This window comes from Brachyistius frenatus, unplaced genomic scaffold (assembly GCF_029030835.1).
Source record: "Brachyistius frenatus isolate BFR_SWC_R1_liver_20210118 unplaced genomic scaffold, ASM2903083v1 Contig_167, whole genome shotgun sequence".
Classification (NCBI taxonomy): domain Eukaryota; kingdom Metazoa; phylum Chordata; class Actinopteri; family Embiotocidae; genus Brachyistius; species Brachyistius frenatus.
In genome coordinates this window covers 117,216-143,473 of record NW_027210766.1, presented here as the reverse complement: position 1 = coordinate 143,473, position 26,258 = coordinate 117,216, and the positions used below count along the sequence as shown (strand labels likewise).

The 26,258-nt window shown below is 45.8% G+C and overlaps 1 protein-coding gene across 1 annotated transcript in view; it reads right to left on the bottom strand.

Moving 5' to 3' along the window:
• The window catches only part of gli2a (GLI family zinc finger 2a), an 80,373-nt gene extending 62,901 nt beyond the window's left edge, over window positions 1-17,472 (bottom strand). The window contains exon 1 of the mRNA XM_069717036.1: window positions 16,898-17,472. The gene's annotated coding sequence lies outside the window, so the exon portion shown is untranslated. The remainder of the gene's footprint in view (window positions 1-16,897) is intronic.
• Between the last annotated feature and the right edge of the window lie 8,786 nt (window positions 17,473-26,258).

Genomic DNA, 26,258 nt, shown 5'->3' with positions numbered 1-26,258 from the left:
GCAAACAAGGACGGCCGGCCGGCCGTCCCGCGAGGGTAACAAAAAAAAACGGTCCCTCCCGCCTCGCACCCGTTTCCCCCGGCCCGACGGGGACAGTCGGTCGATTTAGAACTTTACAGGAAGAAGTCTTTGTTTTTTTAGTGGCTTTGGAGACTCGTAAACCAGATGTGCGTGTTTTTTTGGGTTTTTTTTCCCCCCGAACTCGACTCGTACCCGAAGGACACAAACAACACCCTTAATACGGCAATCAGGAAATTAATTTTCTCTCCGGTCGGGGAAACAAATGTGATTTTTGGCTTTGGATTTATTTTATTTTTTTTCCCCCCAAAAGGATCAAAAAGGAACATATATTAAAAGTACTGTATTACCGGACGGTGTGAGAACGTGTAAAAAAAAAAATACATAATACATAATCAGGGAATGCCGAGAATGATACTGTCATTAAAGGGGGAAACGTAATTGCTCAGTGATCTGGTTCGGTGCTGGCCGAACGTGTGAAGTGCTGTGTTTTGGTTTCATGTGGCTTTCCAACATGTCGTCCTTCATTGTGAGGTGTGTGTACGAGCAAGCGTGTCTGCGACCCTTCGGAGGTGCCAGTCGCCTGTCACCGAGCCAATGTAAGCCGATTAGAGGTGGGCGACTAACAGGTTTAGGCTGCATCTGTTTCTTTTTTTCTTCCGCTGCCAAGGCGTCCCGCGAAGCCGGCCGGCGGGGCCGGCGGGCCGTCTCGTCTCGGCGAACTCCGTCACTCTGACATCACCTTAGTGATAGAATTTAATTTGCTCTTTCATTGGGCACCCTTTATCTTATTCGGACTTGGCCAGAACCGCGGCCTCTCTTTTTCCTTTCTCTTTTTGGGGGCGGGTGGAGTAAACCCTGTTGGCTCAGATGAGACGTGCCCACGACAAACGCTCGCAGCAACCGTGGTTTTTTTTTTTTTTGCCTTTGAAGCCGCCCGCCCCCTTCAACAACAACAAAAAAAAAAAAAGAAATTACAAAAAAATAACCGAGAGTCCTCCCCTTAACATCGCCATCTGATGAACATCTGGCATCGCATTAATAGCTGTTTCCGTGCTTTTACGGCGTGCCAACTATTTGCTTTCCGATTGCCTCTGAACCTCGAGCCAATGCTCGGATGAAGAGGGGCTTTTGGGTACAAGCACCTGTAAAGGTCATTTAACCTAGAAATACACACAAAAAAAACAACACAAAAAAAAGAAAACAGCAGGTGCCGTTTTTTTTTTTGGGGGGGGGGTGGAGTGGGGATGGGGGGGGCAGTTAGATCTTAAAAAAAATAAAAAACAGAAAACAACAAAAAAAACCCAGTCTGAATTAAAAGCTAGATTTCTCCCAAAGTGGCCCCAACTTCACCCTCCTCCCCCCACCCCCCAACACCCACCCACCTCTTCCCTTAAGTCTGCAGAGCTGTTACATTGCCCCCCCCCCTCCCCCAACACCCCTCTCCTCGCCCAACATCTCCCCACAGGCTAGACCCCGCGTTGCCCCCGACGACAGGGAAGCCCGGCTCTGACGGGCTAGTACAGGTGTCAGGAACCGAGCGGACAGATGGCGGGGGCCAAAGGCGAACAAACAACAAGGGTGCACTTCTTTTCTCATCTTCTGGTTGGCTGGGCAGCCCATGGCGGTACGAACGGGTTGTGTGTGTGTGTGTGGTGGTGGTGGTGGTGGTGGTGGAGGGGGTGGGGGGAGGGGGGGGAGGATAAGGGCCCTCCTTACTCCCCCCCACCACCCCCGATCCCTCTCCCGCAGCACCCACCACCCACCCTCCGGTGCCATGTGACCGCGGGCTCGGAGACTTCAGAGAGCAGGATTTCACCCCCCAAGAAATCAAAGGACGATTTGTCATTTTTGGCAACAAAAAAAAAAAAAAAATTAAAATAAATGTCTTCTATTTTGCGTAACACCTGATTTATCCCTTTTGAATTATTATTTTTTTTTTAAAAACCTCGTCATCGAGGAAAAACATCTGGCATCTCGCAGACCCGTTCACAGGAAGCGATGTCGAGCAGATCGCTTGGAAAACTCAGAAAAGGAATCTTCTGTCTTGGCTTCGGACTGTCGAGTGATTTCTGGGAAGTGCAGAGCAAAAAAAAAAAAAAAAAACCAGCCCAGCAGTGACTGCACAGCAGCAAAAATCAAGCTGCTCTTAATTATTTATTTGGTTTACTTGAATGCGAAGCTTTTTTTTTTATGTCCGTGGGTAAGGCCGGACCGACCGTGTCCGAAACCTTAACCCTTAAACTTTTAACATCGAGGGCTGCTTTGTTCTCGTTCCTTCCCGCCACACGACCGCAAAACTGGATGGTTGGTTTTTTTTTTGTTTTGTTTGTTTTGTTTTTGTTCTTTTCCACCGAGAAATGTCTTCGCCTTGAGTGAATTATCTCACAAACATTCGGGGTGAAGAGTTTAGGTTTCCTTTTTTTTCTCTCTCTCTCTCTCCAAGAGAAAGATTTCTCAGTTTGTAGAAGCGAACGCGCGCGCCAAGAAAACACACGTCTTGGTATTTATCCCACTCGATAAATTCTTAAGTTGTATTTTTTTTTTTTAATAATCACGGTCCGCCCACACCCGGAAGACTTTGAACGTGTTTCTGGCTGAATATCAAATTGTTGTGTTTAATGATTTAAAGCTACGAGAGGTAGACGTTGATCGGGGCGGGGGGGGGGGGGGCGCCGACGTTCCCGGGGAAGACTACATTTGAGGCGGAGATCGGACATCTTGACTTTCCTTTGCCAGCTCTTGCCATGATGGCCCGTTCCAGACATCCCACCTAACCACACGGGGCCCTGGAAAAAGACTTGAGGTAACGGTGGGGGGACGGGGGAAGGGGGTGGGTTCTGCTGCCGAGGTCGGTCTTAAAACCTACGAGCAGGTCCCAGGATGATTCCACCTTTTTTTTTTTTTCTTTCCAGAGAAATAAAACGAGCTGAACTTTCCTGAAAAAACAAAAACAAAAAAAAACAACAACAACGTCGATTATCTTAAAAAAAAAAAAGAAGAGAATCTGGAAAATACTCTCAGTCGGCATTTATTCAGATTTGTCTTCGGATCTCCCCTCCTGAACTCCCTGGTTTAATTTACCTTCTCGCCCCCTTCGTCTACCGACTCGCAGGGCCTTTTTTTTTTTTTTTTTTTTTGTTATGAGACCCGGTGTGTGTTTTTCTTAGCGCCTCGTTCAGTTTCAAGTGTTCCTCTTCTCCACTACCGCTCGACAGCTCCCCTTTCACCAACACTGAAAGGAATGCAAACACACATCAAAAGAGGCCCTCTCATTTTGAAGATTTCCAGGCTTTGCTCGTCTTACTTTCTTCCTTCCTATCTTGCAGTGAATGCGATCCGTATGCTGGTAGGGCTTTTTTTTTTTCCTGGCAGTGCACACACACACACACACACACACACACACACACACACACACACACACACACTCTTGACTCGCGCCGTGTGCACACAGTCGTTTCGCACACACTCAATGAGAGGCTCAACCAACTGCTGTCCCACACTCTGCTCACTTGGCAAACACAAGAGAGCTGGATAAGTGAGGTCTCCTGCCCCTATGCCACCTGCAGACCTTCGCCGCTCAGGTTTCTGACGGTGACGCTCGTGCGGGCGAACATAACAATCACCGAAAAGACAAAATACGCTTCTTTTTTTTGTTTGTTTTGGGTTTCCCGTAGTTTCGCGTCCTAACCCCAGATGTGATGTTATTCGGGCAGAGCTCATTCAGACTTAAAAAAAAAAAAAAAACGTGCCGCCGTCTCGCCGCTTTTCTCCGGTCGTTTTTTTTTATACGACGGCCACAAAAGTAACGACGAGCGTTTGCTCGCTTGGTGTACCGATGACCTTGAGGTACTTGCGGGGGGTGGGGTGGGGGGTGGGGGAGGTGGCTGTTGCCCCAAAATAATTTAATTCAGGGACTTTAACTTCGATACCAGTTCCTGAACAATACCTTTTTTTAAAAAAATATATATATATATATCAAGCCTATAAAATACATTAAAAAAAACAACAACTGTACAAATCTTTAGTTTTCATGCAGTTTAGAGGGGGAGAGTGTAACCCAGGTTGCTTTGCGCAGCTAGAAATAACAGATGTCCCCTAAATGCCTCTCATGGAAGATATTACTAATCACTTTAGTTTACTGATATTCTCTTATTGCCCCACTTGGAAATTATCCCTACAAACTTAAGAATTTAGCAATGTTTCCTGAACGCCATACACGGAAGCTATCGCTAGACACTACAATTTACCGATAGTCCCTAAACGCATCACATTGAAGTCGCAGCTGGCGACACAAATGTACCAATATTCCCTGAACGCCTCACGCGGAAGTTATGCCTGGACACCACAATTTACCGATGTTGCCTTAACGTCTCACAAGGAAGATACCTTAGACACGGTAAACTTCATCGATGTGCCTCTAACGACTCGTATGGAAGCTGTTGTTGGCTGCTTTAATTTACGATGTTCCCTAAACGCCCCACGTCGAAGCCATCGCCAGATGCTACAATTTTACCGATGTCCTTATAAAGTTCTCCAAATACTATCAATGTTTGCTAGCGACACAAAATTAAGCCTCCGGCGTTTATCGATGTTTCAATGTTGCTATGAAACAAACCAACAAGAAATGTATTTTAAAAGCAAAGTAAATAGGTCTGATACTGGAAAACAGAGTTTGAGTGTATCGTCGCTGTTTTTTTTTTTTTTTTTTTTTGCAAAGCTCGCGTAAGCACGTTCTCAATTCTTTGGTGTCACAGACTTTTACTTATTAAATACGTTTTAAGACATTTTTTTTTTCTTTTCTTGTGACTTAGAACTCTTCAAGAACTGACTTGGAAAAACTTCAAACATCATCTACAGGAAAACCATCGAGTCTACGGGCGACTTCTGCTTGTTGACCTCCGGTGAGCGATTACGCCGACGAGGAACGCTGCTACCGTCAGATCTAATTTACAGGTGGACAGGTGTGGGGTGGGGGCGGGGGCGGGGGTCGGGGTCGGGCGGGGGTCTCCGCACAGGCCTCGTCTTTCACTTGTGCCTCCGCTGGATCCAGAGAGCTCCTCGCATAGCTCGGATAGAAAACACATGTTTTTTTTTTCCTCTCGGACGGCCAGCGCTGAACCACCCCGGCCGGACTTTTCTCTTGCGACGGTTTCACGAGGAACCTTTAATTTAACCGAACGTTCCCTTCCAGGAGAAAGTTTTTTTTTTTTTTTCACTTACCAAATACTTCCTCCTTCAGACTATTCAGCTCATTTTTAGTTCCCGGCCCGCTGCGGTACCCAACAATCAAATGGTACTCGTTTTTTTTTTTTTTTTAAACCGCATTCGTAAACTTTCACCTTCGGTTAACCACGCTGGAGGCCGTTCTTCCTGCCAAACATCCATCGTTTAAACGTTTTAACTTTTTTGAGTTTTCTGGATTTTATTTGGGTCGGCATAAATAAAAAATAATAAAAAAAAAAAAACTTTTGAACAAACACCTCGGTTTCAGGGCAATGTGAAAGAAAATTCAGTAAAGAGATGGTGTTGGAAAATTAGCCAGTCAGCGGTTTTTTTTTTTTTTTTTTTTAACGCCTCGTTTTATGCAGCAAATCTCAAAGTCTACAAAGGTGCCTCGTGTGGCTTTGATGTGTTGCGGCGGGGAGGGGGGGGGGTGAAATCTGTACGCTATCAGTGCAAAGCAATCCATATCAGACGAGGAATGTTTTTGTTGACAGATGATCCACTGCCGCGGACGGCGAGCTCCTGAGACCTCTGGGAGAAGACAAGTTTAGACTTAGGACGGGGCGCATTCTCCGCTGGTGAATCACTTGTCTTTGGAGAATCGGCTCCCTGTGAGGATTCGGTCCTGAAAAGGTCACCGAGTAAGACTGCGAGAGGCCTGAAAGCAGCGCCGGCATCCATTAGCGTGATTCAGAGGCTGAAACAACAATCACTACAGGCTGTCACACATGTATGGATTCAGCTCAGTGAAGCGGGAAGGAGGGTATTGCCACAATATGCTTTCTCATACCAGGGTGCAGCTTTTCTACAAGGGGGCGGGGGGACGGGACGGGACGGGGACGTTTAAGCGTTTCAACTTGGCTCGGGCGCTTTCAAATTTTTAGGGAAATTCAACGTCGGGAGTGATTTAAAAATTCCATCAATAAGAAATTCCTTAAAACAAATTGTTCTTGTTTCATGTATCCGCTTCCCGTTCCCGAACGATTGCAACCCGCGGGGCCGCGCTCGGGGACTCAAATCCCCCGACTAAAACCCAACCATCCAGCGGATTGCGGAAGATACGGAGTAATGAGAAGCTAACAACTGATGTAATATAAAAGGCATCTAAAACAGCGGAGAAAAGCCCTGTGGATGAGTTCTTACCCCACCCCTGAACCTGACCTTTTCCTGCTGGTAAAGGCAATATCCTGTGGTTGATCTCTTCGTCTCCCTCGACCAACAGAAAACAGATGTGGAGCTCGCGGACGGTTGCGGCGCGCAGAGTCCCCAGCGGGAGGGAGGAGGTGGGAAGGGGGGGATGCGATGTTTCGTCTTCGTACTGATGAAAGGTAAAGGATAGCAGCTCACAGATGCCGCACCGCACTCCTGTAAGATTGTTGGAAATATGCGACGAAGTAGCTCCGACCCGGCGATCCGATTGGTCGACTGAACATTTTGGAGACAAATCGGCGCGACGCCGCACCCCCAGCGCTCGTCACCAGAAATGTCACTCCGCCATTTCGATGCCAATATATAATTGGAGTTTCCTATAATATGCCATATAAACTTGTGTTTACGTGTTGTAGGTCTATTAAATGACCCGTTTGGCGGAATCGGATCTCTTTTGGTCCCTTTTGGTCGCTCCGAGCAACCGTACCGTAACACCTCAAATTCCAGCGGCGGCGGGTAGCTGGACCGGTTTGGTTTGAACACGACACGGTGCTAAAATCTTAAAAACCACGAGTCCATCGACGTATTTTTTTTTTATTTCATCAGATATCTTGGTTGCTACCAGACTGAGCTATCTGAGCAGTTTCACGGTTCTGTGTGTTGTATTTATTCAGTTTGAGAAACCATCTCTAGAAAGCAATGACACCGGCTAGATCTCGTCTCTGTTGCTGGGGTCGTTGCTAAGGGGCGGACTACTTCCTGGCGTGGTGAACATCGCATACGAGTTTACTGATTGTTTCCCAGTTGTTAGTCCCAACCCTTCCCCCCCCCCCCGTGTGTTACCACGGAAACAGAAACTAAAAGTTTTGTATTCTGAGAGCGAATTGCTCCACAATATGAACACGTTGTTATATTTAGTTGGTAACCTGTTGCGTAATCGCAATATTAGTACTTCAGCGATGATGACGTTAAAACGAAACCCTCGAGTGAAATAGCGCTTCAATCACAAAGCCCAGGCGACGCAGCCGAATCGGAGACATCGTCATTTTTATTCCACTCGTCTTCCTCGCTACTCTGCTGGACGGTTGGCGAGTTGGTTTTGCAAGTATTTGGTCATGAACTGTATAAAGTTAAACGCTGCGATTGTGCCAGAGCAAAAAGTCAGCGGATGGCCAAAGTTATTACGATCCATCCTGCAGGGAACACGAATGTCTGCACTGAATTTCACGGCAATCCGTGCAGTCGATTTCAAGATGTTTCGGCCGGGACGCTGCCGACGTGCCAAACAAAGCTGCTTCCTGTTGCGATGAAGCCATCAGGATTCTGGGTCAAAATTCAGAAGTGGATTTTTTTTTCCCCAGGTGTATTCAAACAAAAACAAAAAAAACTATTAATCAGCAACTTTAAGCGTCAGATTTGATTGACGGCGGGATAATCTCGACCTGTAATGTTTTCTCTGCTGACACGTCACAGCTGCTGCGGCCCTGTAACCGTGCGTCGGAGGTGTGTGTGTGTGTGTGTGTGTGTGTGTGTGTGTGTGTGTGTGTGTGTGTGTGTGTGTGTGTGTGTGTGTGTGTGTTAAAAGTCCCAGCTGTCACCGGTGCCACATTGCACGCTGCCGAGTCGAGTCGGCTTCCTCTCTGAAGCATTTGGCCCGGGTCATTCATCCTAAATGTGTTGTTAGCACTCACTCTCGACTGCTTCAGCTGTCAATAACCCCGGCAACTACTTAGGCCAAAAACTGCCAGTGTGTGTGTGTGTGTGTGTGTGTGTGTGTGTGTGTGCGTCTGTGCGCAGCCACAGCGGATATGCCGACAAGCCAGCGAGCAAAAAAAAAAAAAAAAAAAAGAGGTTTGGCCGAGCCAGAGTTGGCATTTTGCTGCGCTGAGATTTCGCTGCGGTGCGACTTCCACATTGTTGCGGTGAGTTGAACGCTGCAGTGGAAGTGCTGCTGATCGCTCACAGTGTGTGTGTGTGTGTGTGTGTGTGTGTGTGTGTGTGTGTGTGTGTGTGTGTGTGTGTGTGTGTGTATGTGTGTGTGTCTCTCTGTGTGCTGCTGAGAGATTGTGTGTGTGTGTGTGTGTGTGTGTGTGTGTGTGTGTGTGTGTGTGTGTGTGTGTGTGTGTGTGTGTGTGTGTGTGTGTGTGTGTGTGTGTGTGTGTGTGTGTGTGTGTGTGTGTTGCTGCTGCCAGCTGCTGCTGCTGCTACTTCCTAGTCAGATCTCGCAGGCCTTTTGGTGACAGGACCGGGACTCCCCTTGAAGTCGGCCGGGGGTGTGTGTGTGTGTGTGTGTGTGTGTGTGTGTGTGTGTGTGTGCGTATGTGTGTGTGTGTTTGTTTGTGTTGGCCGGGGACCCGAACACACAGCAGCTGTCAAAACACATCATCACCAGCTCGGATCTCGTGTTAGTCGTAACGACTACTAACTGTTGAATTAAGTCGCAATCCTCAGGAACTAAGATGCATTTTTCTTTTTCCTTTTCCACTCTGTTTGAGTCTTTCAAACCAAACAAACAAAAACTTTCAGAAAACAGTCCTCAGATTCGAATAATCTGAAAACACTCGCCTCATATTTTACTTTTGTAAATTTACAGGCTGTTTCGATGGCGATGAGGCAGCAACTCTTCGGTCACCTCTGACCGACGAGGTTTAGCTTTCAGAGTCTGTTGCACCCTGAACACAAATCCTCAAACCTGCTTCCTGATAAATAAATCACAGATCACAATCTACAAGTATTATCACTAACTTCTATTTCAGTTTATTTTGACAGACAACATGAAACAGAGATTCGAATCGTAAATACTTTTAGCCTGTGCAGGGAGAATTTACGAGCCGCAGTTAAACCGCTATGTTAGGCCCATAAATAAGAACAACTAAATTCTGACTGTATTTACATATTAACGAGTGTCCGACCAGCTGAGACTGAAAGAGGACTTGGAAAAGGAGATTTAACAGTTTTAACGTTGTTTAGGCGTCTCGCTGTGAACCGAGATCCTTTTGGAAAAGTGGGGGAGAAAAAAATGGTAAACGAGACAGATTGAAAAGAACAAATGTAGAAATTGATGGAGTATAAATGAAGATATTTACACGTTTAGTCCCTCGGATGGGATAACAAAAAAAAAAAAAGAAAAGAGCCGGACTGACATTATGAGGTTATAAAAAGTTCCAATATCAATACATCAACTGAAATTTGGTTATCAAACACTTATAACAAAGATGTGTGCTGGAGGCGGGATGTTTTACAGTTGAATGACAAAGTTTGTCCTCAATAACTTACAGCGCATTGAAACATTGAGCCTCATTTGCAATGCAATAACTATAGACAACTACGAATTAATAAAGATTCATATTTTACCCCCCGAACATCTTTTTACGTATTCATTTCTGTAAAAGAAAGTTGCATACGTTGCCAATTTTTGCCCGATTTAAAAGCACTTTAATATAAAAAAAAACATGACTCCTACATTTCCCATCATGCAATAAGCATTTTTTTTTAAATTTTTTTAAATGAGACACCGATGAAACTTTATTAACGAGCCGGTTTGTGCTTCCCGCAAATAAGCCGACCTTCAAGCGTACAAACAGCTCGGCGTCGTTCATCGGGAGCTCCGTCTGATCGCGAGGAACCAGATTACGCGTTAACATCATCATCATCATTTTTTTTGTTTTTTGTTTTTAAATTATATCTTTCTTCCGCACGCAACCGCGACTCTGAAGTTTCACGTCTGAGGTCCGCGCGCGCGAAAAAAAAACAAAAAAACATCCCGCCGTCTTCACCGTCTCGTTCCGGGAATGCGTCGCCGCGACCACGACCGCCCGTCGACGGTACGCAGCCTCGCATGCTCGAAAAAGCGCAAAAGATGAGTTCCCGAAAAAAAAAAAAACACCCGGCGCCGTTTTTCATCCCACTTTCTGTCCTCTCTAATGAGCTGATTACAAAACATGAGCAAAAAAAAAAACTCATTCTGGCGCCGAGCCCACAGCGATGAGATGGAGCGAGAACAGAGGAGAGAAGGGGAGATGATGGCAGCAGCAGACATGTTGGGAGGATGGGGGAGGATGGGGGGGGGAGGTGTGTGTGTGTGTGTGGGGAGGGAGGGAGGGGGAGGGGGGGGGGAGCTCGCTAAAGACAACCACATGTCCCCGCGTAGCCGAGCTCCGCTCTCCCGACTCTCTCCCCGGTGTGTCTCCCCGCGTCGTCGCTCGTCTCCCGGGCGTCTACCGGGGAGGCGACTGCGGCCTGGCGGCGAGTCAGCGGCGGCTGGAATCTAACGGAAACGTAAGCGGAACCGGCTTTGTAGCTCCGGGAGGGCCCTAATGTAAATCATAACTTACACCCCCCCCCCCCCCCTCTCCCTCCCGCCCCTCCGGAGTTGGAAGTACAAACAGATCCCTCCTCCTCCTCCTCCTCCTCCCCCCCCTCCACCCCTCCTCTCCGAACGATGGCTGCGTGTTGTCGGCGGTGGCCTCCGCGTGGACCTCGGTCTCCGCCTCCGCATCAGATTAAAGGCCGGCGGCAAACACGGCGCACAATACGCCATTGTCCCGTCGGTCCGTCTCAGCAGCCCGGAGTCACATATTAAAGGCGGTTTGAGGGTGTTTGACGAGGAAGTGGTGACGATAAAGTGACGGGGGAATCATAATCCTTCTTCTCGCCAAGAGTTGCTTATGTTGTTGTTTTTTTGTTGTTGTTTTTTTTTCTTTCACGGGCAGCCAGGAGGTTTATAGTTGCTGTTTGTTTAAGATACAGACCCCGTCATTACCTCCCACAGACATCAACTTAATGATTAAAATGGTCTGTTTTGTCCAAAAAGTTGTTGGTCTCGATCCGGCGTTGGAGGTCGAAAATCGAGGAATCGGGAACTTTCATGTTGGTTCTCAGAAATTCCAACTCAGCAGGTTTGCCGGCTGATCTTAGTGGCGGGATCTTTGGCAGACAAAAATAATGTCAGGCGTCTGAGATCATGAAATAAAAATACTCATTATGCCCACCTGAAGATGGCTGCCGGTGTCTGCCCTGCTGCTTATTGACTTGTTATGGTTTTGTATTGGCTTCATTGGAGCGCAGCGATATTTCACTGTTATTTTCACGATAGACCTGCCTGACATTGTTTTAGATTTTTCTTTTTTTTTCCTCCCTTATGAAAGTCACTATGAAGAGTTTTTGTACTGTTTCTACACAGTTTCAAACATCCCTATGAGATATTTGACAAACCCCTTGGTTATTGGCAGTGAGCGGGTTCTAAACGACGGCGGTCCAACGGTTTACCAAGAAGAACTGATGATAACCGTTGTTCGCACGCGTCCGTTGGTACACTTACTTGTGTAAGCGCGCGAGTTTCGACCGGGTTTGCGTCTCGCCAAAATACGTACCGGCTGGTTTTTGAGGGTCATTTTACAAAAAAAATAAAAACAAAGGTGTTTTTGTGCCCCGCGTGTCACGCACGTTGTAAATGTACCGATGTCTTCTATCCAGCAGTAAGACGGTACTTTGTGAAACAGCTGCAGCTTTCTAGGCGCCAATTTCCACACGTCCAGAATTTGATACAAAAATGTTTTGGGCCATTGTGAGTTCAATATCCAGATACTCATTGTGACATAAGCACTATGTGACATATTCGTCTTTGTTATAAAAAAAAAAAATTAAAAAAACTGGTGCGCTACGTTTCCCACCACGGTTTGTTGGAAGACCCGTGGGTGATCTGGAGATCTGCCGAGCTCAGTAGTTTTCTGTTGATTCAGTAGCTTCATCACCAGTCGGTTGGTGTTTCAACGCGGGTCGATTTTCTTCTACTTTCTTATCGCTCGCCTCTTTTTCTGCAGGTTTTCCTCTAGTTGGACAAGCCAATGAATAAATAAGAAATTTCCTTATTTATTTATTTTTTTTTTAAGATAAAATGAAGTTGTTTCTAAAAAAACGGAAAATCCTCAGATGTCTTTCTGTTTGCTTCACTTAAAACATCAATCTCCTTTGGAACCAATTTGATGCCATTTAAGGCAAAAACACAGCAACACTTCACCTCCGGTGTGACTGTGCTGTGAACTAAGATACTCAAAGTGTTTGGTTTAAAAAAAAAAAAAAAAGAAAAAAGACTGCCACTTTCTATTGTCCACAGAGTTTATCTCTTCCCCCCCCCCCACCACCACCACCACCACCACACACACTCCGACAGATGAGCTGACCTCCCGTGACCTGGGTCGGGTTTCTCCGCAAGACCCCCGAGCTGCCTGCGCCATTGTTCCTTTGTGCGCCTATAGACAATGATGATGTTAGCGCTGAGGCGCTTTTTCTTTTCTTTTTTAGGGGTGTGGGGGGTGTGTGTGTGTGGGGGGGGGGGGGTGTAGGAAAGGGTGGTGGGGGGGGGTGAAGCTGTGTTTCCGATGAGTCAGTGAAGGAGTGTGTGTGACGAGTTGTAGCCCGGGATGTGATGAGAAGATCTCTCTCCGTGTGTGTGTGTGTGTGTGTGTGTGTGTGTGTGTGTGTGTGTGTGTGTGTGTGTGTGTGTGTGTGTGTGTGTGTGTGTGTCCGTGTGCGTGTGTGCGCGTCTCACACCGTGCATCATGCGGGCTGCACTGTATCCAAAGACTGAAAGTGTTTCGCCCCCCCGGTGTGTCGTTTCGGGGGTTCAGGTGGAAATTACAGGACAAAGGCATCGTTCCAACCGAAACGCCGTTCTCCTGGAAATGTTTCCGGCTGCAGTTGCGCGTTCCCGCTCTCAGAGCTGCAGTGATTGATGAGTTCAATCAGCCTGTAAACGAGCCTGTCAGTTACTTTACTGTACAGCCTTTAAAACGGCTTGTTAAATCAGGCTTCGTCTTTTCTTTTCTTTTTTTTTTGTTGCTTTTTTAAGAGGCTACGATCCCGCGTGACCTCTCGTTTCTGTGCCGGGGGGGGGGGGGGGGGGGGGTTCGAGTGCCCACTCATAGCTGCTCTAGTGTAAAGAGAGTGAGGAAGCACCAGCCCTTACCTCGCCTCCCCCCTCCCCCCCCCCCCCCCGACACACACCACCACCACCACCACCACCTCTCCACTAACCAACCCGGATGTGATGGGAGCCTCTTTTAACCTCGCGCACTTCAGGCAGAATGAACGGGACGCCCTCGAGGAGGGTGAAGTGAGACAACAGGCGTTTAAAACAAGCGGGGATTTGCGCCGTCGCCGCGCACCGTGCCAGAGAGAGGCACAAGAGGACGGGGATTCAGTGAAGGGCCCTACACATGAATGCGAGCGGCCATCTCCCCCCTTACCTTCCCCCCCCCCCCCTCCCCTCCCACACTCCATCTGAAGCGCCGGCGGTGCTGGTGGCCGGCGATCGACACGTCGCTGCCTTTTTTACAGCCGCACTGAATGGCCGTTAAGAGTCCCGTCAGTTCATCGATCGGGACACGCCCCCCCTCGGCCGGCGGTACAGCGCAGCCACACGGATGCTCAGACTGAACACCGTCGGGTAGTTCAACGTCAGTCAGACAGCAGAAACACATTTAAAACGTCCCTCTGCTCTCCGCTTTAAGCTTCTCAGATTCGGTGATCGCGTATTCACATTTTTCCAAAGAGAATCTCGTTCAAATTCGTCACCTTGACTTCAGGGGAAAGTTTCCCGTCCAAACAGTTTATTATATAACATCTTTATTCATGAATTTAAACCCACAAATATTTATTAGTTGAAGGAAAACTTGACAATAAAATGTCTTCGGCTCTGCAGTGAGAGTGTAATCTCACTCGAACCGCCCTTCATAAGTTATGTGCTTAAGAACCGTATGTATTTTTTTTTTTTTTTTTACTTAGGAACGATTTCCTGACACCGATATTCATTTTGGAAAAATGTTTTTTTTTTTTTCCCGTACCCAAAAACTTTGAACGAGGTCCAAAACGCAAGACGGGCGTCATCCATCATTTAATCTGTCTGTGATCCTCGTGTGCTCGTGTTCATCAGTCAGGCAGGAAATACTGCAGCAAAACCTCCTGCGGGTCCCAACAGCTGAACATCCGCACATCCGCTCTTTGGAGGTTGTTTAAAGTGTTTGTGTTTAAAGAAAAGAAAAAGAGAGAGAGAGAGAGAGAGAGAGAGAGAGAGAGAGAGAGAGATCGCAAAACACGGAACTCCAAATGTTTTAGTCAGATTTTGTTTTTGTTTTTCCTGCGTGTTCAGCAGCAGGTCGGAGGTCTCCGCGGTGCTTTGACTGAAACAGCGGCAGCTAACTTTCATCCGCTGCCGCTAAATTCCAGCTCAAACATTTTTTTCATCCGAACCACCGAGGCCTCGGAAGGACACGCGCGCGCGCGCGCGCACACACACACACACACACACACCACCACCACCAGCCACCGCATCCCCACGCAAGGCCACGTCTCCTTGCGGCCACCGTCGTCGGGTGACGGGCGGCTGAATGGCTTCATCGGTAACAGTGAAGGATTTCTGTCTCTGTCTCTGTCTCTGCCTCCTCCTTTCTCTTCTTCAACTTTTGAGTTTACTCAGCAGGAGTGGGTGGTTGTGGCGGTGGAGGGTGGTGTCAGTGACGGTGGTGGTGTTGGTGGTTGTGTGTGTAGGGGAGGGGGGGGGTGTGCTCCTCCTCCTCCTCCTCCTCCTCTCCCCCCTCCCTCCTCAGAGTCACTCAGACTTCACCCTCTTCCTCCAACCCTCCTCTCTGTCCCTGTACGCTAGACTTCATCGGTATTTGCTTTAAAAAAAAAAAAAAAAGGAGCTGTACCCCCCCCACCCTCCCTTCCTCCTCCTCCTCCTATACCCCTCCAACACACACACGCGCACACACACACACACACACACACACACACACACACACACACACACACACACACACACACACACACACGAACGACAACCCAGTCACTCCTTTTTCCAGTATTTGGTTCATTAAATTTTCTGCGGACTTCCAGAAAAAGAAGCACAAAAGGGGGAAAAAAAAAAGCCCCAAAGCAGATCAATAAAGTGGGGCCAGCGCTCCGAGGGCGATGTGTGAAAAAAAAAAAAAAAAAAAACGCGGGGCTACAGCGGCGGACATACAACAGCAGCACACAGGGGCCGGGGCTGTGCAGAGATGAAAGTGACACGGCCACTATAGGGTCTGTGAACGCCGCGGAGCCCCCGATCTGAGGGCTGAATGAGCTGAATAGGCTCATCCATTCTTCACTCCTTTCACCCTCCGTAAGGCCCGAACTGTTGGAACTCTTCATTCCTCACAATGGCCCAAATGCACTAAAACTTTTTTTTTTTTTTTTTCATGCAAATCAACCCCCAGGGCTCCCTGACTGGCGTTGTCATCATGTGAAGCAGAAAAACACACACATGCACGAGAAAGAGAGAGAGAGAGAGAGAAAAAGGATCACAAATATTGTTGCAGCCTTTTAAATTTACTTTAAATTATTCCTTAAATCTTCTCTTTTTTTTTGTTGTTTGTTTTCTCTCATCTCGGTCTTAAAGCTCAACAATTTCTCCAACTTCTCTTAGTCTGTGTCTCATTAACATGCAGAAAGATAATCATCCAAACACCCATTTGATTCTACCCCCCCCCCACCACCACCACCACCACCACCCCCACAAAAAAAAAAAAAAAAAACCCTCAGAAAAACCAAACTCTCTAATATGTAGGCCAAAACAAGCCACACAGAAAAGTGGAACTCATAAGTCCACACATGGGTTTGGAGATCATTAGCAGCGCCTGTTAGATAGGGGTAAAAGCCAACTGCAAATATTGCTGCTAAAGGGCCCCACAAAGGCGTGAAGTGTTTGTTGACTGCTCAGCCTGGAGAGCAAACAGTAAACTTTGAATCTTTCAACAATAAGTACACGTCTCCCACAGGCCCATGTCACCGCCGCTGCATTTCTGCTCCCCGTTTGTCTCTTTTCTTCAGAGCATTAAGAGATTAAAAGTGCTCTTAAAGTGGAGGAAAGTGTGACAGCCTTGGTGACATTATAATTGTTTTACTAGTTTTTTGTTTTTTTTTTTTTTTGGGGGGGGGGGGAGTGTGTGAAAACAGAAATTAAAAGTGCTGGAAAATTTACTCGGAGTTAAATGTGCAGGTTTAAAAAAAAAAAATTTTTTTTAAATATTTGGATCTTTATCTTAAAAAAAAAAAAAAATCTGGAGTCATTTTCAGTTTGGAGCCTTCAGATTAAATAAAAACAACAACCATTTAGTGTTGAACTATTAAAAGGTTTGTGTTGGGGAGAGGGATTGGCGCCGAGCATTCTGATCACATCTCTTCCCATATGGATCAAGTTGCAGGACCAAAAAAAATTTTTTTGGATTCCTGTGTCAAATAAGTTCAAAGTGCAAATGAGATGCGAAGCTGCCCTAAACCTCATCTGCCGTTGACACGCAAAGGCAGCAGAGAGAGAAAGAGAGGAGAGGAAGAGGAGGAGGAGGAGGAGTAAAAGACTTTTTAAAACAACATTAGAGTGCGAAGATAAAAGATTAAAAAGAAAACACAGAAGAGAAGTGGAAGCCAAGAGCGCTGCCGTCAGCATCCCCACAAAGTCCCGTACCTTTCTCCGCCGTGTCTTTCTCCTCGAGGCTCGAGACTCTTCCACTCCCGTCTTTCTTTTTTCTTTTTTTTTTCTTTTTTGTGTCCGAGGGAGGAAAAACTTTTTCTGCTTCCCGTAAAAAAAAAATAAACTACAACTGAGCTGGCACCGCCGCCGAACGCAAAACGCGCAAACAAGCCTCTCCGGACACGACGCGAAACTCCATGAACCGAGTTTTAGAAAAAAAAAAAAAAAAAAAAAAAGTTGAGAAGAGAGCCGCGGAGTTTTTACACGGCAGTCCTCCTTCCTTCCTTCCCCTCCTCCGCCTCCTCCTCTCTGTCCCGGAGAGCGATTCAGTCGAACTTTTTCTTACAATCCATCTTCTCCCGGAGGTGCGCTCCGTGCGTGCGTGCTTTTACGCGCGTTTTTCAGCAAACTAACATGATGCGTAATGCGCTTGTTTTTGTTTTTGTTGTTTTTGGTTGTTTTTTTTTGTCGTCCCTCCAGTGCGCGTAAAAGTTTGGAAGTGAACGCGGTTTGGCCTCTCTCGGCAGTTGTTGCAGAGACATGCGGTGGTGTTGAGATCTTCAGGCTGCTGATCTGTTTTCAATCCACCCCCCTCCCCCCTCTTCTCTCCCTCCTCCTTCACCATCTCCTCCTCTCTCACTCCCCTCGCGCTCCCTGGTGAGTTGGGCCATTTGCTGCACCAGATGGGCCGGGCTAACTCAATCCAGCAGCGGTAGACGGCATGAAAAAAAAAAAAAAGTTAGATAAAGTTTCATTTATTGTTCGATTTTTCACGGGCTTTACAGTGAAAGTGTGTCTGCTGGAGCCCGTTTACAAAGTCAAAGGAGTCAGCACACTTTGAATCTGCATCAGTTCCACCAATCACAGTTGTTGTTTTTTTTTTTGCCGACATTATATCATCAGTTTGAAAAAAAGAAGAACAGGCTGAGCTGCAGTGGAATTTCTTTCTGTGATTCTCCGCGGGTTGAATAATCAAAGTCCTCTCTTATCTTTTACTAACCAAACGCACATCCAACAACAGATGCATCCAAACCTTTAAAGCCAGATCTGCTGGATGTAAAAAAAAAAAAGAAAAAAAAAGTAGACAACAACCCATCTTCATAATTCATGCTTCGTGTATTCACGTCCAGGCTTTTTTTTTTTTTTTTTTTTTTTTTCATCTTTGGCTGGAACCTTTTTATTCAGCGGTGCGGCGGGACAGCAGCGATCCGCTGCGGACAAACAGCATTTATTATGTGCTGCATGTATTCTAGAGTAGATTTCACTTCAAATAAGCCATTTGAAGGCTTTATTTTGTGTTGTTTTATTTAATTAATACTTCTTTCTAAGGAAAGAAAGGAAACGAGTGGAGTCAGAGACGGATGGAGAAGTGTTAATAAAACATAAAGTACAAGTAAAAGTGATGAATTCAAAGTGAAAGTGCAGAAGTGTGAGGATTCTGGTTTTTTGCCGGCTCGGCGCAACGGCAGCGCGTTTCTCTGTTCGTTATAGGTCATCGAGTTTCAGCTTTTTGGTCGGTGAAAATCGGGAAACTGACGTCTGATCGGCGGACTGAAGTTGCGCACAGTTATCACACTGGGTTTTAAACCGGTCACTCTGGCTCCGACAGCTACCGCAGTACTCGCTATTCTGAAACTCCGGGTCTGTAAAACGACCCTATCGTGAGCTTTAATGTTTGGCCGTACGAGCCCTCTGTGATGTCACCATAATGCGATGTAGTCTGGGTTAGTTATGAACAGTGATGTGCGTTCTACGATTTATTATTCACCCCAGTGGAGTTTAGTTGGTTGGACGGCGGCCTCGTGTGCGTCGCGATGACGAGATGGTGTTGCTGAAGTGTTCGGCGTGATCTCTGATGGAGGAGAGGTTCAGATCCGTGACCTCCTGCTCCTCCTGCTGTTTGTGCAGATTTTCTACAGCCTCGCACTCCTTGATCCAAAATTGAATGTGTGGTGATCTTAATTGAATTTAGTCATTTAATGCCAAAATTAAAAAAAAAAAAAAAAAAAAAGCACAAAAAAGTCGATTTGGGCAGCAGGACCTCGCTCCGCGCTTTTCACGGCACAATATCGCATTCATTAAAAATGAATTTAACACCCTTAACACCCAGAAGCCACTTGATTGGAAACCCAGCGGTTCAATATTAAATATAACGCCTTAATTTCACTCCAGAAAAAGTACAGAAAATATGTATTTTTATTACATTTATATATCATCGCATCTAAACTGTCCACCCCGCGTGATAATACCGCATGAGAATTAGGACTTCTAGCGTTCATGTCCTCGACATAGGTCGTTGATGAATACATCGTTCCTGAACTGAAGCAGTGAAGGTAAAAAAAAAAACCCAAAAAAACGTTTTAAATACAGTAGAAACACAAAACAAAACTACTGGAAAAGCTTTATTCAGGCAACAAGGACAGCGTTTGCACACACGCAGCGGCACAAACGGACTCCTTCTCCCGTAACGTTCAGCACGCTTAATCTCTCCCTTCAGGACGGTTGAAAGCACCTGATGCCTGCCGACGCCTGAACAACGAGCCGGTGAACTCGCATGCGACAAAGTACGGCCGGGAGGCGAGAATCCAAAAAGAAGCAAAACAGAGAAAAAGAGTTCTGCAGATACCAAGACCGACATAAAAACTACCCGCAGTATACGACTTAGTTTTTCAGTGCAGATGGGCCTTTTTAAAAAAAAAAAAAAAAAAAATTTGATAAGAGTAACGTCATAGTTACAGTTCTACTGAATGAGCTCCGTCTTAAATTACGACACAAAAAACAATGTCAGATGTGCATTTCTTTAAATTCACACGACTTTACCAAGTTTAACAGCTGTGCTCTTTATTAGATGCCTCCGCGCGATCGATCGCGATTCAACACAACGGCTCACATTGTGATTATTGGATTATAATCATGTGTCACGATGCGTTCACATGAACGGCGTAGCCGGTCAAGGCTAGGTCTGTGGCCCCGCCCCTTCCCGTGCAGAGCCGAGACGGCGACCGTTTAGCGTCCAAGCGTTTCGCACTTTTTGTTGTTGTTGTTGTTGTTTTTTTTAGTTTCGAGTGTATCATCCCGGTACTTGTAGCCCACTGCGTGTTTCTGTCCTCGACAGCGCGCGCCTCAAACGCTGAGCGTTGGTGCCGTTTGAAACGCAGCAACAGACTCCCGAACAAAAGCGGCCGGCTTAGCGTGTTCGCGTGACCTCCCCCCGTCTTTTATGTGCAGAAAGAAAGAAAGGAGCTCCGCGCAGGTCGCTCCTCGGCACCTGTTCGGTGCACGCAGAGAGGAGGAGGAGGAGGAGGAGGAGGAGGAGGATGAAGAGGCTCCGAGTCACTGGGGGACCCGTCAGGCCCGGCTGCTCTCCGGGCTCGAGGTGCTGCCCCCTATTGTCCCTCTCTGTGTGTGCGCCTGCAATCATGCCTGAGCGCTCCCGCTCTCAAAACCCGGCCTGTGCCTCCGAAAACAGGGCGAATGACGGTGTCGGGCCCGCTGGACGCTCTCACAGGCAGGAATTTTAATGAGCTTGCTGGAACTGTTTTTTTTTTTTTCTCCCTGATTGCGATAGAAGAATGAGAGAGGGATGATGACGATGAGGAGGAGGAGGAGGAAGAGGAGAGGTTGGACCACAAGATTACGGTTTCGATCGGGTGACCTCATGCATTCTTCTGCGATAACATCTGCAGCCCGTGATGGTGCAACCTCATTATTTTTATGTTTTTATGGGTCACATATTGCTTAAGTGAGCTCATCGGACGCGTCGGTTCATAATCGGAAAGAAATTTCAGTTTGATCTCGCGCTCGAGATTTAAGTTACAGCGAAAGGAACTCGCGTCTGTACGGCGCCGCGTGTAGGTTTAGCTGATATATTGGTCATGGTAGTGATCATTATATTTGATATTGTTGATCATTTTATTGTTTTTTTTAAAAAACACATTTATGTTTCGCCGTCATTTTTCAGCGGTCTGGTTTGAATTTTTTTGTGTTTGACAGTAGTCCAAATCGTTTTTTTCCAGGCTAAATACAAAATACTATAAACCTTAATCAAGGCCTATTATATAAAACGTTTCGACTTTTGATGTGCACGTTGGTTTTAAACACATTTTTTTCAACCGAAAGACTAAAAATGACCTCATTTATTAGCCATTTCAGCTTAAAAGCCAACTTTCAGCCAACTCTATTATCCAGATTCTCAGTATTTGGAGCGCTGCATATTTAATCCTCTCTGCTTGACTTTATTCTAGTTGAACTACAGTGATGGACGCCACATTAAAGTGCCAAGTCTCAGCTTTCATTTGAGTGGGATTTCATCAATATAGACCGAACTGTGTGGGAGATGTGAGCTTTTCGACACACACTACCCAGATTGAAAGGGTTCAAAAGTAACTGGACACTTGGCTGTTGAGTGTCTCTCGCGCAGATGTGCATCCTTTCAACGTTCGTTCATGCGCAAACAAGCTCGTGGTGAGGCACAAAGACGTGACCACGCAAGCGAAGAAGATAAAAATGATGCTCAAACAAATCTATCAGCGATATTAGAGGTTGTTGGCCTGCTAATACCAAAAGAAACAGTTCATTTCCAAGCAGCAGGTCTGCACAGGAAAACTAGAAAACCTCCTCATTAAGGATCAATCGTGGACTTTATGACCTCTACGGCATTTATCGCTAATTTCGCTGCAGACAGAAGCAACAGGATGAATGAAGGGAAACGCAGGAGAAGTCTGAGCGAGCAGATTCAGACCAACGTATCGACACTCGTCATTCAGCGGGACGACGATCGAAAGCGTGCCGCTGAAGAGACCTGGAAGAGTTTATCACGCGATCTCAGTGTAACTGAGCTGCAGGACCAGACCGGACCAGTGAGACCCGGGAGGAGATCCAGAACTCAAAAATACCAAATCCTTTCGTGAAACTTCGTCTGAATCCGCCCACTTACTTTTGAACCCCTGAACTTTGGGCACTACGTAGTAAAAGGAATTTTTTTTTTTTTTTTTTATCTCCCGCTCACTTCTTTCTATACCGAGGTGAACCACAGATTTAAGCCGAGACTCGGCACCTTTACGAATGTTGAACTCCACCGTCACTGCAACAGTTTCGACAAAAAAGTGACGAGCAAGAACGCGGGTGTGCAGTCCTGTTCGCCAAAATGTAAACCGGAGCTGAACTTTTTCGCCTTGAATGATAACCTTGAAGAGTTTTTCTTTTAAAGTCGAGTCCGTTTTGATTCAGAATTTCCCTCAGAGTTGTATTTTTTTACAGTCTGTAAAACATGCAGCCGCCTCCGTCCCGACACTCTCCATAAAACAGGGTTGACTTCACTTCACATCGGTGTGTGTGCGTGTGTGTGTGTGTGTGTGTGTGTGTGTGTGTGTGTGTGTGGGGGGGGGAAGGTAAGCGAGGTGAGTGAGGCGGCCCTCTGCTGGAGTACAGGAGCCACTTTGTCCTCTTATCTGATCGTCGCTGAGCTCCTGACGGTCCATTCAGTCCCTGCAGAAGTTTTCTCAGGGAGGCGAAGAACTCGACCTCACAGGTCCAGCAGGAAGGTTGTTCACACACAGATCATGCATACGAGTGCAGAGCAGAGTAATGATTGCTTTATTTGTCATGGACTAAATGGACTTGTAATTTCACAATTTCATCCTTTAATTGAATTTTTGGATAAAATGTCTCGAAGTCGTTTGGATCCCATTAACTCACATGATACTGTTACATAGCTATATAATATAGTTATAGCATACAATACTTGAACTTCTCAACCTTGTTTACATGTGACCCCTCATCACAGATCATGCCGTTAATGTTTGAACACTTGTTTTCACTTCTCAGATTGAAACGTTTGAATGATTTTTGGAAACATAAAGAGGCGAGAATCTCCAGAAAAAGATCCCCAAATAATGGTTTTTATTGTGTCGGGCGAGTCTTAAAAACTTATTTTGAATCATTTCCCACATCCCTGCTTTCCTGTACTACAGATAACAGACACATAATTTGAGACTAACTGAGAAAGAGCACCTTCAGTCAGTCACAGGATGTCAGAAGAGACAGAGCCTTTGATTCTTTAGAAAATGCCGCCCTCTAATGGTCATTTGAGACATCACAGCTTTGTTTGTCATTAAAGGCTTCAGTCAGTAGAGTTTACTCACAGAATCCAAATATTTGAAGTTTTACTTCTGAATAGAAAAAAACATGATGTTTCTCTGCTGATTATTATTTTTATGATTTTTTTTAAAACGACAACATATATGTATTGGATTTATTTATTTATTAAATTGTTAGAGTAATAGGTGACAACCAAGTATGTGGCTAGACTGTAAACGCTTGAGGGCTTTTAATTTTAAAATCTAAAATAGGAAGTTGTGGCGATCCACCCGCCAACGGTGAGTCCAGTCTTTTTCTTCTTTTTATTATTTTCAAACGTACGGAAAATGATACAGAAGTGAGATACAGATAATAATAAAAAAGTAGTAATAATTACAGTCTCGGCTGATTATAATTGAAAACTGTTTATAATCCATGAATAACATGAAAGAATACTAAAACATAGATCTTAACAGTGATAGTCAGTCTGGGATGATACGAAATTTGAATCCTGTGTACACACGTGTATACATTTTTCATGTAATGTACACGTGCAGTCTTGTGTAGTTCGTTTTTTTAATACTTTATTTTTTATAGAGAAACAAAGACTTACAAAACACAACATTGCCTGTCTCCCCTGTTTTCATTCAAACGTTACAATGATGGAAATACATGCCAGTTCATCCATTAAGGAGTCATCGCTCGGGGTCAGATACCATTTTTCAGAATAAACTTGACCTTTGACAATTAATGGTCAAAATTGAATCAGTTCATTCGTGGGACCAAGTGAACGTTTGTGACGAGTTTGAAAACATTTTCCTTGAGACATCGCGTTTACAAAAGGGGATGGATGTGAGGTCACACTGATGTTGACCTTTGACCTTGACCATGGCAATTCATCCTTGAGTCCAGGTGAATGTTTGTGCCAAATCTGAAAGATTTCCTTCGAGGCGTCCATGAGATATTGCGTTCTCAAGAATTGGACAGATGTGCGGTCACAGAGGACCTTGACCTTTGACCCCCCCCCCCGACATCTAATGAGTTCACCTTTGCGTCTAAGTGAACGTTTGTGCTTTGAGTTTTAAAGAAATTCCTTCCAAGCCTTCTTTAGATATCCCGTTCCTGAGAATGGGTCGATGTGAGGTCACAATGACCTTGACCTTTGACTTCAGATGGTCAAAATCTAATCAGTTCATTCGTGGGACCAAGTGAACGTTTCTGACAAGTTTGAAGAAATTATCTTGGATCATTCTTCAGAATATACTTAATGTGTGGTGAAAGCGTATCCTAGATCACAGGCTGTATATAAAAGTGTTCGTAGCTTCCAGGTCTGAAAAATGAGGCAGATGCTGAAGTGCTTTAAGCTGCAGTACCACCGAGTGCCACTAGAGGTCGGCTCCAAAAAGCCCCCCCCCCCGCGCTCCATACAATCCCATTCAACTTCTCTCATCAAATACAAAGTCAATAAAATGTCTCCACCACTTATCTCGGTGTTGTTTAGCTAAAGCCGCTCCTTCTTATTAGTTTTCTGGAGGTCCGTCTGAAAATAATCCCTCATTAATTTGAGGGGGCGGGGGGGGTTATCCTCTTTGGGAATCACTCATTTCCAGCATTCTCAAAGCGGCCCATCACAAAAGAGCGTCCGTCCGGAGGTACGAAGGCTACAAAACAGCCCTATAAACCGAATGGAGCTCGTCTCAGTGGCCATTTCCTTGCCCTGGGTGGTAAATCGCAGTGTTTGTCGCAGAGGGAGGTTTATGTTGTTTGTGCGCAATCTGCCACCACTTCAAAGCCTATCGGAGGGGACGGTGGGACGGGGGTGTTGTCCCCCTCTTTTTTCAGTGACTCGTGGTCAACCTCAAAGGGCCCGGGTTATGCGACGTCCGGCGCGGAGCATTTTTGTTGGCTTAACAGAGAAAACTGGTCAAGATGTGGTCATCGTGGGAGGCTCGGCGGGGGAATTCAGCAGCTGGGGAAACCAGTCATTTCTCAACGTTTTTTTTTTTTAAGACTTCAGAGCTGCGATTTACTTTCGGTCCACGGGAAGAATTACGAGGCCGCTGCTCTTTGAGACGTGACTTTTGTCTGGGACTTTCCTTCATCTCAGGTCCATATGAGTAAGTGCTTCTGGTCCAGACCCGGCGACCGCAGATTGCAGTAGCCGATCAGGGCGCAGCGGCAGTCACGGCTGGCCAAGTGAGCTGGTCGAGGCCGCAGGTGGCCCGTATCTTCTCTGACTCACGGGCCCACACAGTCTGGCTCTCCGAGTCACGACAGCGTTGCGGTGTGGAAGCATCAGAACGTGAAACACACACCGCACACGCACACACACACACACACACACACACCCGGACCACTGGGAGGACTCAGTGAGGGGGACTTCTGTGAACGATCCTGTAAAAAGATAAAAAAGCTTCCCCTGCTGTTACGGTTTTGAAGAGGAGAAACAGAATCACACGTTAGAGAAAGGTTTACAGCTGGAGCCAGCGTTTCTTTTATAGAAGCGATAAATGGAATTTTACTGCGTGTGCCAAGTTTAGATTCCCACTCAGTGTCGGGTTGCAGTACCTGCAGTGAACACTAGGAGGAACCAGTGCTCTGTTTTTGTCAGCGGTCCTGAACTTCAGTAACTTTTTTTTTTTTTTTTTTTTCATGAATGGAAATAATTTTCTGCCTTTTGCTTTTGTGTTAGACCTGGATTTATTTGTATGTAACAGATAAAGACATCCCATAATTTCAGAGTTTTTACACTGACATATGAAACAATTTTAATATGAAACAACTTGTGGATTCCCATCTTTTTTTTAAACCTTTTTTTTTTTATCTAAAAATAATAAATTAAAATAATAAAATACAATATGAAACTTTCAAAAACAACATGACCGTTATAGAAAACCTTCCCGATGACTATTTCACTGCTAAGTGACTCATAATTTCATAATTTCTTCAGTTCCACCCGGTAAAAGTTTGAATAATGTTGATTACGCCTTTAATTTTTGGTTGAAAACATGTTTTCAGCAACATTTCGATATGAAATGGTTCTTGAGAACATCATACTTGCTTCAAGTTCTCCTTCAAGTGTTGCTTTATGTTCATAATAGCGACTATATTTGCAGAGAAAAGGTTTAAAAGAGTTCCTGTCTGCTCCGTTTCATCTGTCATGCCTCTGATTGGAGCCTTTTCCAACATCCATTCATCAATACGACCGTCTCACACCAAGAAGCATCACATCCCGCCGCGTTGTGTGAAAAATCACTCACTCTACTACAAAGTCGTG